Source organism: Schistocerca cancellata, chromosome 4 (assembly GCF_023864275.1).
Source record: "Schistocerca cancellata isolate TAMUIC-IGC-003103 chromosome 4, iqSchCanc2.1, whole genome shotgun sequence".
In the NCBI taxonomy this organism is placed as follows: Eukaryota; Metazoa; Arthropoda; class Insecta; order Orthoptera; family Acrididae; genus Schistocerca; species Schistocerca cancellata.
In genome coordinates this window covers 28,051,882-28,065,383 of record NC_064629.1, presented here as the reverse complement: position 1 = coordinate 28,065,383, position 13,502 = coordinate 28,051,882, and the positions used below count along the sequence as shown (strand labels likewise).

General features: G+C 42.2%; 1 protein-coding gene across 1 annotated transcript in view; it reads left to right on the top strand.

Moving 5' to 3' along the window:
* Positions 1–13,502, top strand: part of LOC126183737 (2-oxoisovalerate dehydrogenase subunit alpha, mitochondrial) — a 174,339-nt gene that overhangs the window by 57,224 nt on the left and 103,613 nt on the right. The window lies entirely within an intron of this gene.

The window sequence follows — 13,502 nt, the reverse complement described above, 5'->3', positions numbered from 1 at the left end:
GGACTACATCCAGCATCCCTACGATCGTCTCCATGGGAGAATAGCAGCCTGCATTGCTGCGAAAGGTGGATATACATTGTACTAGTGCCGACATTGTGCATGCTCTGTTGCCTGTGTCTATGTGCCTGTGGTTCTGTCAGTGTGATCATGTGATGTATCTGACCCCAGGAATGTGTCAATAAAGTTTCCCCTTCCTGGGACAATGAATTCATGGTGTTCTTATTTCAATTTCCAGGAGTGTATTCTGAGTCACTCACTGTGCTACCAGCATTCCACCAAATGTACCTGGTAGACTGGTTGAGTCAGCTCATCCATGACTCCTTATAGTGTCTCCAACACCGAGGCAAGGAGGTGGTCATTTGTAGGGTACCTGGACACGTCGGGGTACAGGGAAATGACAAAGCAGCCAAAGAAGCATGTCGGGATGATGTAGTACTTCGATGTTGTTGTTCCCTTGCACACTGTCATCTCATTATCTGGCAGACGAATCGTGCGTCAGTGGTGAATGGTTGGAGGTGGTGGAAAATGAGCTGCAGTTTCTCATATTGACCACACAGGCATGACGGACTTCATGCCAACCTCACTGATGGACAGAAGTACTGATCACCAGACTGTGTATAGGACATAGCCCTTAAACACACAGGTTCCTTCTCCAGTAGGAGGATCCACCACTGTATAAAGTTTGTGGTGTTCAGCATATTTTGACTACTTTTGACTTACATACTGACATCAGGACTGCCTTCGGTTTAGCTAGAGATCTGCCAACCGTCCTCACTCACACGGACACTAATGTTACGTGGGTTCTAAAGTTTTGTGAACTGTTGTGCTCCATCCCCAAAGTACTGGGGATGGGAGGCAGACTTTAATCCATTATAAACTACTTTGAATGTGGGGACAGTCTTTGTCCCATCTCATCCCTCCCCACGAGAATGGTATACTGACTTTTTGTCAGGACACTGATGACCATAATGCTGAGTGCACCACATCCAAAATCATCATCATCATTCATATATCTGAGAAAAGCCTTTACTAAGGTCTTTAAGAGCTTTATTGCATTGGAACAACATGTGACAAATGAAATTACAGTGAAATCCAGACCTTTGTAGCTGATTACAGGCGTTGATAAATATCAACAAAGACAGTTGAAAATGTGTGCCCAGACTGGGACTCAAATCTGGGATCTCCTGTGTACATGGTAGACGCTCTATCTGACTCAGGATAGTGTGGCTGCAGGGACTTATCTGTGGCACGCTTCCCGTGAGACACACATTTCCAACTTATTGTCCACACACTTCATTTGTAGTGCCCCTGCTCACTATACTCATTATTTGTGTCAGTCAATCTCCCAAATCCCATAAGAGTTTGAGCAGTGTGAGTGCATCCGCACTGCAGATGATCATTAGCCTGTAAGCGTGCAGGATACTAGACAGGACATTTCGCATTTCAGGGCCAGTACCACCCTGGATTGGAGCAACTGAATTACATTCTCTGCCACGGTTTCGACTACCTTTCGTCATGCCCAGAAATGAGAAATGCCCTGCCCACTATCCTTCCCACCCCTCCCACAATGGTATTCCTCAGTAAATTGAACCTACAGCATATACTCGTCCATCCTTACACCAAACATGCTCCCCAACCCCTTACCTCATGGCTCATACCCTTGTAATATACCTACATTCAAGACCTGTCATCCTCCCTCCACCACCTACTCCAATCTGGTAATGAACATCCCCTATCCCATCAAAGACAGGGCTACGTGTGAAACCAGTCATGTGATCTACAAGCTAAGCTACAACCACTGTGCTGCATTCTATGTGGGCATGACAACCAACAAGCTGTCTGTCCGCATGAATGGCCACTGACAAACTGTGGCCAAGAAACTAACGGACCACTGCTGAACACGCTGCCAAACATGACTTCTTTAATTCCCTGTTCTCATTCCAGCACTACACAGCCGTCATTCCACCATCACACTCAGTCCTCCTTCCCCACCTCTCCCCAGCCCTCCGTCTAACCTGCAGCACTTCACTGTCCACCACCCCTACCGTACTATCCCACCCCCACCATACTATCCCACCTCCTCCCTGCCCCAACCTCTTCCTTACCCCCACCCAGTGCTGTTGCTCGCAGTGTGGTTTCAGTTGCCTGAGACTGCAGTCGTGTGTGTGAGTTGCATTTGCGTGTGTGTCTGCGACTGTTGTTGATGAAGGCCTATATGGCTGAAAGCTTTATTTGTGACAGTCTTTTTGTTGTGCCTATCTGCGACTCATCATCTTTGGTATATGGTGAGCAGCAACTTTACTTGTTGTTAAATTCCATCCTGGATTTTCCATTGTTTGATCTATAAAGCATTTATTGACAAAGTTGAATTATGATGCTTCTGCACCTGGATTAGACTCTGCAGTATCCACAGACTGGAGAGCTTTTGATGTGAAGAGGTACATTGAAGATTTCGAAGATTGCCTCCAATTCAATGCCAAATGGACAGTGGAAGCGCTTTTAGATAAGTGTGCATACAGTCACTCTCTGAATACCAAACATGTTATTCAAACCTATATATGAAACTAAAGATTGATTACTAGTGTGGGAACCATTACTTTATGATCACATTAGTATGCACCTGAAGTGACAATGAAAATTGATGTTAATCTGAACTTTAATCACAATGTCCTACTTTCCAGGTTTGAGTCTTCATCCTGACACAACTTTGCAATTGTTACTTCAGCTGCACATTTTCTTCAGTAATGACTGTTGCTGCACGCCCAGCGCAATTTTCAACTTCAAATTTGTTTCATGTCTGAATCTGTTCAGTAATCCCCAAATGCCTAATCAAACATCTACAAACAGTGATTCACCCTCAAGCTGGCTTTTCAGCTGTAAATATTGTCATGAGCTGCACTGAATGCAGTTGACATACTCTACGTGATCAAAAGTATTTTTCATATTAGGTGCATTGTGCTACCACCTACTGCCAGGTACTCCACATCAGCAACCACGGTAGTCATTAGACGTATTGAGAGAGCAGGATGGGGCGATCTGTGGAACTCGCGGACTTCAAACATGGTCAGGTGATTGGGTGTCACTTGTGTCATATGTCTGTACATGAGATTTCCACACTCCTAAACATCCCTAGGTCCACTGCTTCTGATGTGATAGTGAAGTGGAAATGTGAAGGGACACGTACAGCACAAAAGCATACAGGCGGACCTCGTCTGTTGACTGGCAGAGACCGCCAACAGTTCTAGAAGGTCGTAATGTGTAATAGGCAGACATCATCCAGACCATCACACAGAAATTCCAAACTGCATCAGGATCCACTGCAAGTACTATGACAGTTAGGCGTGAGGTGAGAAAACTTGGATTTCATGGTCGAGTGGCTGCTCATAAGCCATGCATCATGCTGGCAAATGCCAAACAATGCCTCGTTTGGTGTAAGGAGTGTAAACAATGGATGACTGAACAGTGGAAAAACGTTGCCTGCAGTGATGAATCACAGTATGGCGATCTGATGGCAGGGAGTGGGTATGTCAAATGCCCGGTGAGCGTCATATGCCAGCGTGTGTAGTGCCAACAGTAAAATTCGGAGGCGGTGGTTTTATGGTGTGGTTGTGTTTATCGTGTAGGGGGCTTGCACCCCTTGTTGTTTTGTGTGCTCTATTACATCCCAGGCCTACATTGATGTTTTAATCACCTTCTTGCTTCCCATTGTTGAAGAGCAATTTGGGGGTGGCAATTCCATCTTTCAACACTATCGAGCACCTGTTCATTATTCATGGTCTGTGGCGGAGTGGTTACACGAAAATAACATCCCCGTAATAGACTGGCCTGCTCAGAGTCCTGACCCGAATCCTATAGAACACCTTTGCTATGTTTTGGAATGTCGACTTTGTGCCAGACCTCACTGACCAACATCAATACCTCTCCTCAGTGCAGCACTCCTTATTTTAGTATCATTATTGACAATATCTGAATATTGTGTATAGGAAGGCAGTGGAGGCCATTCCGGTACTTCATATAGCTACACATTGATGAAACATGCGACAAAAGATTGTATTCTGTTATTGCTTGTATTCCTTTGAAGTGCTCCAATGGACTACAGCACAATCACACTTTGAAGTTTCTTGGTGACCATTCTAACTATGTTAATCAGTTAGAACAAAACACTCATTTGCAACAATGAACATGTCCTCACGGGACAAATTTCTTGCTAAAAAGCCAGTTTTTTTTTTTTTTTTTTTTTTTTAGTTTGGGGAATAAAGTGCATCCACTTGGATATACATAAGGAAAATAAAATGATCAACAGAACAGTTTGAATGCCAGTTTATCACATTAGCTCTTGTGATACTGCAGTGTGGCACAGAGCATTTTTCTGGTAGAAAAAACTATTGTGTGTATAATTCTTGGTCACATTTTGTTCAGCTTTGGTTTCAAACTGTAACAATATAGCACAGTAGGCTCCAGTTATGGTTTTGTTCTTTTCTGAGTAATTGGTGAGGATTAAACCCTGGGAATCTCAAACAAACAATCAGTACCTCATTTGGCACTATCTCACTGGCATTATTGTATTCCGTAGATATCAAGCAGGATGGTGCAGTGTTTAATACACTGGAATCTCAGTCAGGTTGAGTGCATTTCAATTCCCTGTTCATTTACAGTCACAAATTCAGGCAAACAGTTCTTTTGGCTCAGTTTTAGTCAACAGTCATCAATTGGATCATTCATTGAATAAAGATTTTTCATTTCCAGTTTGTCATGCAGGATATTACGTACTCACTCATTTGAGATGCACACAATAACAGCAGTTTTGTGCACTTTCAGTCAGTGGTGTTGCACTATATTTATTTAATGTATTTATTCATCCAGGATCATCTGACAGGAATGTCCGCCGCTCGTGGTCTCGCGGTAGCGTTCTCGCTTCCCGAGCACGGGGTCCCGGGTTCGATTCCCGGCGGGGTCAGGGATTTTCACCTGCCTCGAGATGACTGGGTGTTTGTGTTGTCCTCATCATTTCATCATCATCCAGGAAAGTGACGAAATTGGACTGAACAAAGATTGGGTAATTGTACGGGCGCTGATAACCACGCAGTTGAGCGCCCCACAAACCAAACATCATCATCTGACAGTGATACAGGATTTGTCATCATCATACAATGGAAACAAGTAAATCAAATGTGCAGATGGATCCAAACCCTCAGTTGTTGTCCTGATAGTTTTCAGAGTGTGCCTTTGGAACAATTCACAAATTATGATGTGGAGTTACATGGCATTATAACTGCACTGGAGTGGAGTCACAGGCATCACAGTGCAAGTTATCTTGTATGTTCTGACTCGCTAAGTGCGCAACAAGTGGTCCACCAAATGTGTCCAGAAGACAAGTTGATTCAGCTGATCCATGACACCTTACAGTGGCTCTAACACCCTGGAAAGGAGTGGTCTTTTGCTGAGTACCTGAGCACATCAGGATACAGGTAAATGACATAATCAGCAAAGCAGCCAAAGAAGCTTGTCTGGGTGGTGTTGTACGGCAGTGTGCCATCCCCTTGCATGTTGTCATCTCATTATCTGACAGATGAGTCATGCGTCAGTGGTTAACTGAATAGTTTGAGGTGGTGGAAAACAAACTTTGGTCATTCAAATCTGTTTAAGAAGGTTAATCTCGCATTTTTGTAAGTGTAAATTCATTCAGTCTGTAGCACAGTAGTTGCTCATTTGTATTGTTTTGAAAGCAACCGTTCGTCTGTTCGTTTATTAAGCCAGTCAGTCAGACTCCAGCTCTCGGCTGTCATACGAGTACACCTACAGAGTGGCCGGTTTAAGTGTTTATCCTCTTCTGTGTTTTTTACATAGTATATTTATTAACTTCGATGTGTATTTATCTGTTTATACACTTCATCTCGTGTTCTTGTAAGTGTAAATTCATTCAGTCTTTAGTGCAATAGTTCCTCATTGAACAGCTAGCTATGTAGCTCTTTAACACACCAGTGTCCATTGCTGACACGTCATGAAGGTAGCAAGTCAAATATCTAGGATTGTCTGCTTTTATACTTCTTCAGTTAGTCTTCTTAGGATGGATAGGATGTGTGAATGTAGTGTACAGATGCAGGAGGAGCTGGCCACAGTTTGCGAACAGCTGAACATGCTGTTGGTTATGGTCAGTCACCATCAGTTTGCTGCCTCGGAGTATAGCAGTGACAGAGAATCTAGCATGTTGTGCGACACACCACAGGTGTCACTTTTTTTGTCCATGGACTCTGCTTCTGAGGCATCTCCTAGTGCTCTTGACGCAGTGGTCCCACCCTCACAGCAGTGTAAGTGCCGAATGGTAATGTGTTTGTGTCGTTCAAGGCAGAGGGCCAATGTGAAAACTGGCCACCTGGCCTCACCCATTCACCCTGTGGATTTACAGGTGGCTGCTCCTTCAGCAAGGTCTGAGCAGGCACGCGGGAGGAGGGGTTTACTGGTATTTGGGAGCTCCAATGTTAGGCGCATTATGGAGTCCCTTAGGCAGATAGTGTTCAGGGCTGTAAAGAAAGCCAATGTGCACTTGGCACATCTGCCAGAGGGCCTCATCTGAGATGTGGAGGTGGCCTAGCCTGTGGCTGTCAAGCATGCAGGATGCAGTTGTCTACAAGTTGTAGCTCACATTGGAACCGACGACGCCTGTCGCACGGGTTCTGATGTGATCTTGGACTTGTACAGGCGACTGGCGTAGGTGGTGAAGACTGCTGCCCTTACACGCAGGCTGTAAGCAGTGCTCGCAATTTGCAGCATCATTCTTAGTTGATCAGGGTCCTTTGGTTTGGAGATGAGTGGAGGGTCTCAACCAAACGCTTTGTTGACTGTGTGATGGTCTTGGCTGCAGATTTCTAGACCTGCATTATTGTGTGGCGATTTGTAGGACTCCCCTCGATAGGTCGGGGGTGCACTACACAAAGGAAGCTACTACTTGGGTAGCAGAGTACTTGTGGAGTGCACACGAGGGATTTAGGCTAGGCGGTAGTTTGAGGTGCTCCAATGAACACTCATTTGATTCACAGCAAGGGAAATCAAACGACATTCAGAATATAGACACTTCAACTGTCACAGTTTTATCTGTAAACTGTTGAAGTATTTGTAATGAATCCTGGATTTACTGCCCTCCAGGAAAGTTCTCATGCTCAAATTATTCTTGGGACTGAGAGCTGGCTGAAACCTGAAGTCGAAAGCTCTGAGATATGTAGCAAGTCATGGGGAGTATATTGGAAAGACAGGTCACAGGCCATAGGACGGGGAGTGTTCATTGCAGATTGACAAAAATATTCTCTCTACTGAGGTTGAAGTTGAGAGTGACTGTGAAGCCATCTGGTCGAATCAATACATGTAGGTGAAACTGAGTTAATTGTTGGATGTTTTTGCCAGCCACCCGATTCTGCTGTGACAGTTCTAGAGTAATTCAAAGAAAGTCTGTGCTCAATAGCGCTTAAATATCCAGATCATGCAGTACTAGTTGGAGGCAACTTAAACCTGCCAAGTATAGACTGGGATGTGTATGGATTCGTTGCGGGGAGGTACAGACAGACAGACGGTCATGCGAAATACTTTTGAACATATTTTCTGAAAATTGTCTTGAGTAGATAGCTCGGCAGCTCACACGCAATGGAAATATCCTAGACCTTGTAGCTACAAATAGGGCAGACCTTCTTGACAGCATCAGTATAGAAACAGGGATTAGTGATCACGATGTCATTATAGAAACTGTGATTACGAAAGTTAGTGAATCAGACAAGGTGGCTAGGAGAGTGTTTTTGCTAGATAGAGCAAACAAGCATCTTATTTAGACAGTGAATTGGCATCACTTAGTTCCAGTAAGATGGATATAGAGGAACTATGGGCAAAGTTTAAGCAGACTGTATATCGTGGTCTGGAGAGTTACGAGGCTAGTAAGTGGATAAAGGATGGAAAAGACCCACCGTGGTTTAATAATGAAATTCGGAAGATGCTGAGGAAGCAGAGGCTGTTATACTCTCTTCAAAATTGACTGCACAAATGATGACAAGAAAAGTTTATTAACTAGAGATTCGTGCACCTGTGAAAAGATCTATGCGTGAAGCATACAACAGTTCCCACCCTCACACCTTAGCAAAAGATCTGGCAGAGAATCCGACAAAATTCTGGTGCTATGTAAAATTGGTAAGCGGGTCTAAGTCTTCCATTCAGTTCCTTGTTGACCAGTCTGGTGTGACAGTTGAAGATAGCAAAACAAAAGCTGAACTTTTAAATTTCATGCTCAAGAAATCGTTCACACAGGAGAACCATACAAACGTAACACCATTTGACCATCGGGCAGACTGCTGTATGGACAACATAGTAATAAGAATTCCTGGTGTAGAGAGAGAAACTGAAGGAGATGAAAACTAGTAAGTCACCAGGTACGGATGGAGTCCCAATTTGGTTTTACAAACAGTACTCTATGGCATAGGTCCCTTACCTAGCTTGCATTTATCATGGATCTCTCATCCAGCACAAAGTCACAAGTGACTGGAAAAAAGTGCAAGTGACTCCAGTATATAAGAAGGGTAAAAGAACAGACCCGCAAAATTACAGACCGATATCCCTAACTTCTGTTTGCTGCAGAATCCTTGAACATATTCTCAGTTCAAATATAATAAACTTTCTTGAGACTAAGAAGCTTGTGTCCACAAATCAGCACGGTTTTAGAAAGCATCGCTCGTGCCAAACTCAGCTTGCACTTTTCTCACATGATATACTGAGAACTATGGATAAAGGGCAACAGGCAGATTCCGTATTTGTAGATTTCCAGATAGCATTTGACACAGTGCCCCATTGCAGGCTGTTAATGAAGGTATGAGCATATGGAGTAACTTCACAGGTATGTGAGTGGCTCAAAAATTTCTTAAATAATAGAACCGAGTGTGTTGTCCTTGACAGCAGGTATTCATCAGAGACAAGTGTATTGTCAGGAGTGCCCCAGTGAAGTGTGATAGAACTGTTGTTGGTCTCTGTATACATAAACAATTTGGGAGACAGGGTGGGCAGCAATCTGCAGTTGTTTGCTGGTGATATTGTGGTGTGTGGTAAGGAGTCGAAGTTGAGTGACTGTAGGAAGATACAAGACAACTTATACAAAATTTATAGTTGGTGTAATGAATGGCAGCTAGCCCTCAATGTGGAAAAATGTAGTTTAATGCAGATGAGTAGGAAGAAGAAACCTGTAACGTTTGGATACAGTATTACTAGTGTCCTGTTTGACACAGCCAAGTTGTTCAAATATCTGAGCATAACGTTGCAAAGCCATATGAGATGGAACTAGCATATGAAAATTGTAATAGGGAAAGGGTATGGTAGATGTCGGTTTGTTGGGAGATTTGTAGGAAAGAGTGGTACATCTGTAAAGGAGACCACATATATGACATGCCATATGATTCTAATTCTACTGCCGCCAACATACATTGTGCGTAAGGGTCTCGAAGATAAGATGTGAGAAAATTTTTCCCTCACTCCATTTTGAGTCAAACAGTTGGGGGGGGGGGGGGGGGGGGGAGGGAATGACGAGTAGTTGTACAGGGTGCACTCAGCCACGCATGGTACAGTGGCTTGCAGAGTATCTATGTAGATGTAGACCACACAGGCATGGTGGACTTGTGGACTTCATGCCAGCCTTACCGACAGAAGTCAGTGCTGTTCACCAGACTGGACGTACGACGTACCCTTTAACACAAAGTGAAGTTTGTGGTGTGCCACTTTTGTTTCAGCATATTTTGACTTTGTGTGTCTCATATTGACATGAGGGCAGCCCTCAGTTTGACTGGAGATCTATCTACCATCCAGCTACCTGTGTGCTGCAAGTTCTGAAATACTACTGCACATGTGGGGACGGCGTTTGTCTCCCCCCCCCCTCCCCCCCCCCCTCCCCCCACATGTGAATAGCATGCTGCCTTTTCATCAGAGAGCTGATGACTATGATGTTGAGTGCCACGCAACCAAAGTCATAAAAAATAATAATAAAAATCTAAATTATAAAGGCCAGACAAAGCAAACTCCAGCATCTCAAATAAGAGAAAAGTGTCTTAGCAATTGCATTGTCTCATTCGTTTGGTCCCTATTGTGCAATATTCTTTTGACTGTAAAAAATTTGCAGAAGATATCTTACACTATATGAAATAAATATTTCTTTTTCCGATTATCACCATTGTTCTGACCTGTTGTGTGGTCAGAGTACTTTCTTCTTCGGTAATTGTGCAGTCAGTGCTGTTCCCCAATGACATGTTTGTTTCAGACTTTATTTAGAACTACCACAAAAATGATGCTTACCAACAATGATGCTGTTTTACTACATTCCTTACCCTACCATTTCATAGAAATTTACCATGCTAGTAACACAACCTCCACTGAAGACAGAAATTCTGAGAGAGAGAGAGAGAGAGAGAGAGAGAGAGAGAGAGAGAGAGAGAGAGAGAGAGAGAGAGAGAGAGAGAGAGACTGAATTGTACTTTGAGAGGGAAAGAGCTAATTTTAATGATAGTTACATTATGAAACTTCAATTAGTGTTAATGTGGACCTTCTGGCAACCATGTAGAGTGTAGTAGCATATTATTGATAATACAGGAACAAAAATTTGTTTTCAGTATCATAGAGTATAGCCTCTGACTGGTAAAAACATGACAAAAATTTAGTCGTCGTACATAATAGCGATGTACGAAATTATTTTAGTAGAAAATCTGTACTATTGCAATTATACCCCATGGAAGGTGGAAGAGCATCACAAATTTGTTTGCAGGCCCTCAGCTGATCTCACTGGCACTGAGGTAGAACCAGTTTTCATCAGAAAACACAACAGACCTCCACCCTGCCTTCCAGTGAACTCTCGCTTGACACCAGTGAAGTAACAGATGGCGGTGGTTTGGGGTCAGTGGAATGCGCACTACAGGGCATCTGCCTTGGAGCTCTCCATGAAGTGACCAATTTGTAACAGTTCATTGTCACTGTGGTGCCAACTGCTGCTCAAATTGCTGCTGCAGGTGAAGTACGATGCACCAGAGCCGTACGCCAAACACAGTGATCTTCCTTCTTGGTAGTGCCACATGACCATCCAGGAGTTCAAAAACATAACAAAATAATTTATATCTGTGACGATGTAACTTACCAAACAAAAGCGTTGGTATGTTGATAGACACACAAACACACACACAAAATTCAAGCTTTCACAACCAACGGCTGCTTCATCAGGAAAGAGGGAAGGAGAGGGAAAGACGAAAGGATGTGGGTTTTAAGGGAGAGGGTAAGGAGTCATTCCAATCCCGGGAGCGGAAGGACTTACCTTAGGGGGAAAAAAGGACAGGTATACATTCGCGCACACACACACATCCATCCGCACATACACAGACACAAGCAGACATATGATATATTTTTCCCACGTGTAATGTTTCCCTCTATTATATTTATAACAAAATAATTTTTTTTTACATGTGAAATTTCATCATTTTTTTCACTTACTATTGGCTGCATTTGTTGCCATAGGTACACTTTTCTTCATAAGTAAGAGAGATTCTTCGATGAATATTGCACAGCATAAAAACCGTACTTACAGGTGTATGAAAATCTAGAATTTATTTAATTTATGAAAAAAATGAATGAACTGTTACATTTTAAACTTCATGTTTAGAAAAAAACTCAAATTTTGCAGTTAATTATGTAAATTTTTACCACTCTTTGTAATAGATTTGGTAAATTCTAGAGTTTTGCCTTAAGGAGTTTGTGTTTAATAAGCAATGCAAAATTCATTGAAGAATCTCTCTTACTTATGAAGAAAAGTGTACCTATGACATCAAATGCAGCCAATAGTAAGTGGAAAAATGATGAAATTAAACACGTAAAAAAAGTATTTTGTTATGTTTTTGAACTTCCACTGCTGTGAGTCTGAGTCCTGAATCCTTCCTGGTCATGCTGACAGAGTTTTATGAATTTATTTGTAAAAGTATAGGCAGTGGAAATTAAAATGTCCTGTGGTGCCTCTCCTGCTCCAGTGCTCCAGGTGGGCCCATTTGACGCACTACCCTCCTTAAAGAGATTCCTGACTAACATAAACTCACTACATACAATCTCAAAAGTAATTATCACTTACAACCATTACCGTGTGTATTTAAAGCAAACCTGATTTGCATTGTGCCACTCCTATGCAACTGGTATGAAATTTGAATAGACATAATTTTTGAGATGTAGGAACATCCCTGCAAACTTTTGTTGGAATTCAGGACAGAGAGGATATTGTCTGGTTATTATGTTCACCACACATTATTTTACTGCAATTTTTACTTTTGCTTTCAACTATGACATGAGTAGGTGACTTAGTGGGTTACTTTTATGTATGTATGTAAAATGAGAATTCTGTAGTTAAAAATAATGTGTTGAGAAACATGTGGCAGAAAATCGGATACCAGCTTGATGTTTTTCATGTCACAAATGGTTCATATATAAAAGTGTACTAAAAGACTGCAAAATATATTACATTTCTCTTGCATTTTAGCTTATTTTATTTTCATCTCTTTTATACTTTTCGTGGTAGTTCGACATACGCCTGTATTTTGGTATCTTTTTGGAAGGTAGTGGAACAAGCTGAATGGTTTTTAGGCAAAGATTTTCAGCATATTTTGTCATTTTGTGTGTGTGTGTATAATATTTCAGCTTAAAACTTGTCAAAAAGAATGCATGACTGATTTCTGTGTGTGATACTTCCTATTTATTCTTCAAGTTGTTCTGTCGAGGCAAACATTTACACCCTGGCTGCTTGTGGGAGAAAGTTGACATTGGGTAATTCTCTAAAAAGTGCTACTAATGGTATGCGGTAGCCATTTGGGTAGTAAAAGCATCAGTCAACAAAGAACCTGTGAAGGTAGTCCTCGTGACCAGATATTGTCCATAGTAAAAGCAATGTAATGAATGGGGTATGTTAAAAAATATTCATAGTCATTATACTGCTAGAAGGTGAAGTTAAAAAAGTTTCACCCTTCTGTGAGAGCATGCTGAAAAATAATGCCTCCAGCTTTCTTAATGTGAAAACCCTTAATTATTTTATAAATACGACAAACATTATTAACATTCCACATCTTTATTCTTCATATCTGCATATTTGTTTCTCAACATAGTCACCCTGGGAGCAAACACATTTCTCCCAAAAAGAGACAAGTTTGGTGTTACAGTTACTGTAGAATGTTTTGATTTCATTGACAAAGCCACAACCTCACCTCTGCCTGCACTGCTTCATCACTATCAAAGTGAAGTCCTAAAAGATGTTGTTTTAGTTGTGCAAACAGATGAGTCAGATGGGACCAAGTGGGGACTGTAAGGAAGATGATCAGTGACAATGAACCCAAGGTGTCGGATTGTTGCAGATGTTGCAGCGTTCGTGTGTGGCCTGGCATCGTCATGCTGTAGGAAAAGCTCCATGAGTGGACAAACTCTTCGAATTTGCAACTTTGTTACAGCATGCTGTTTCTCATGCACCG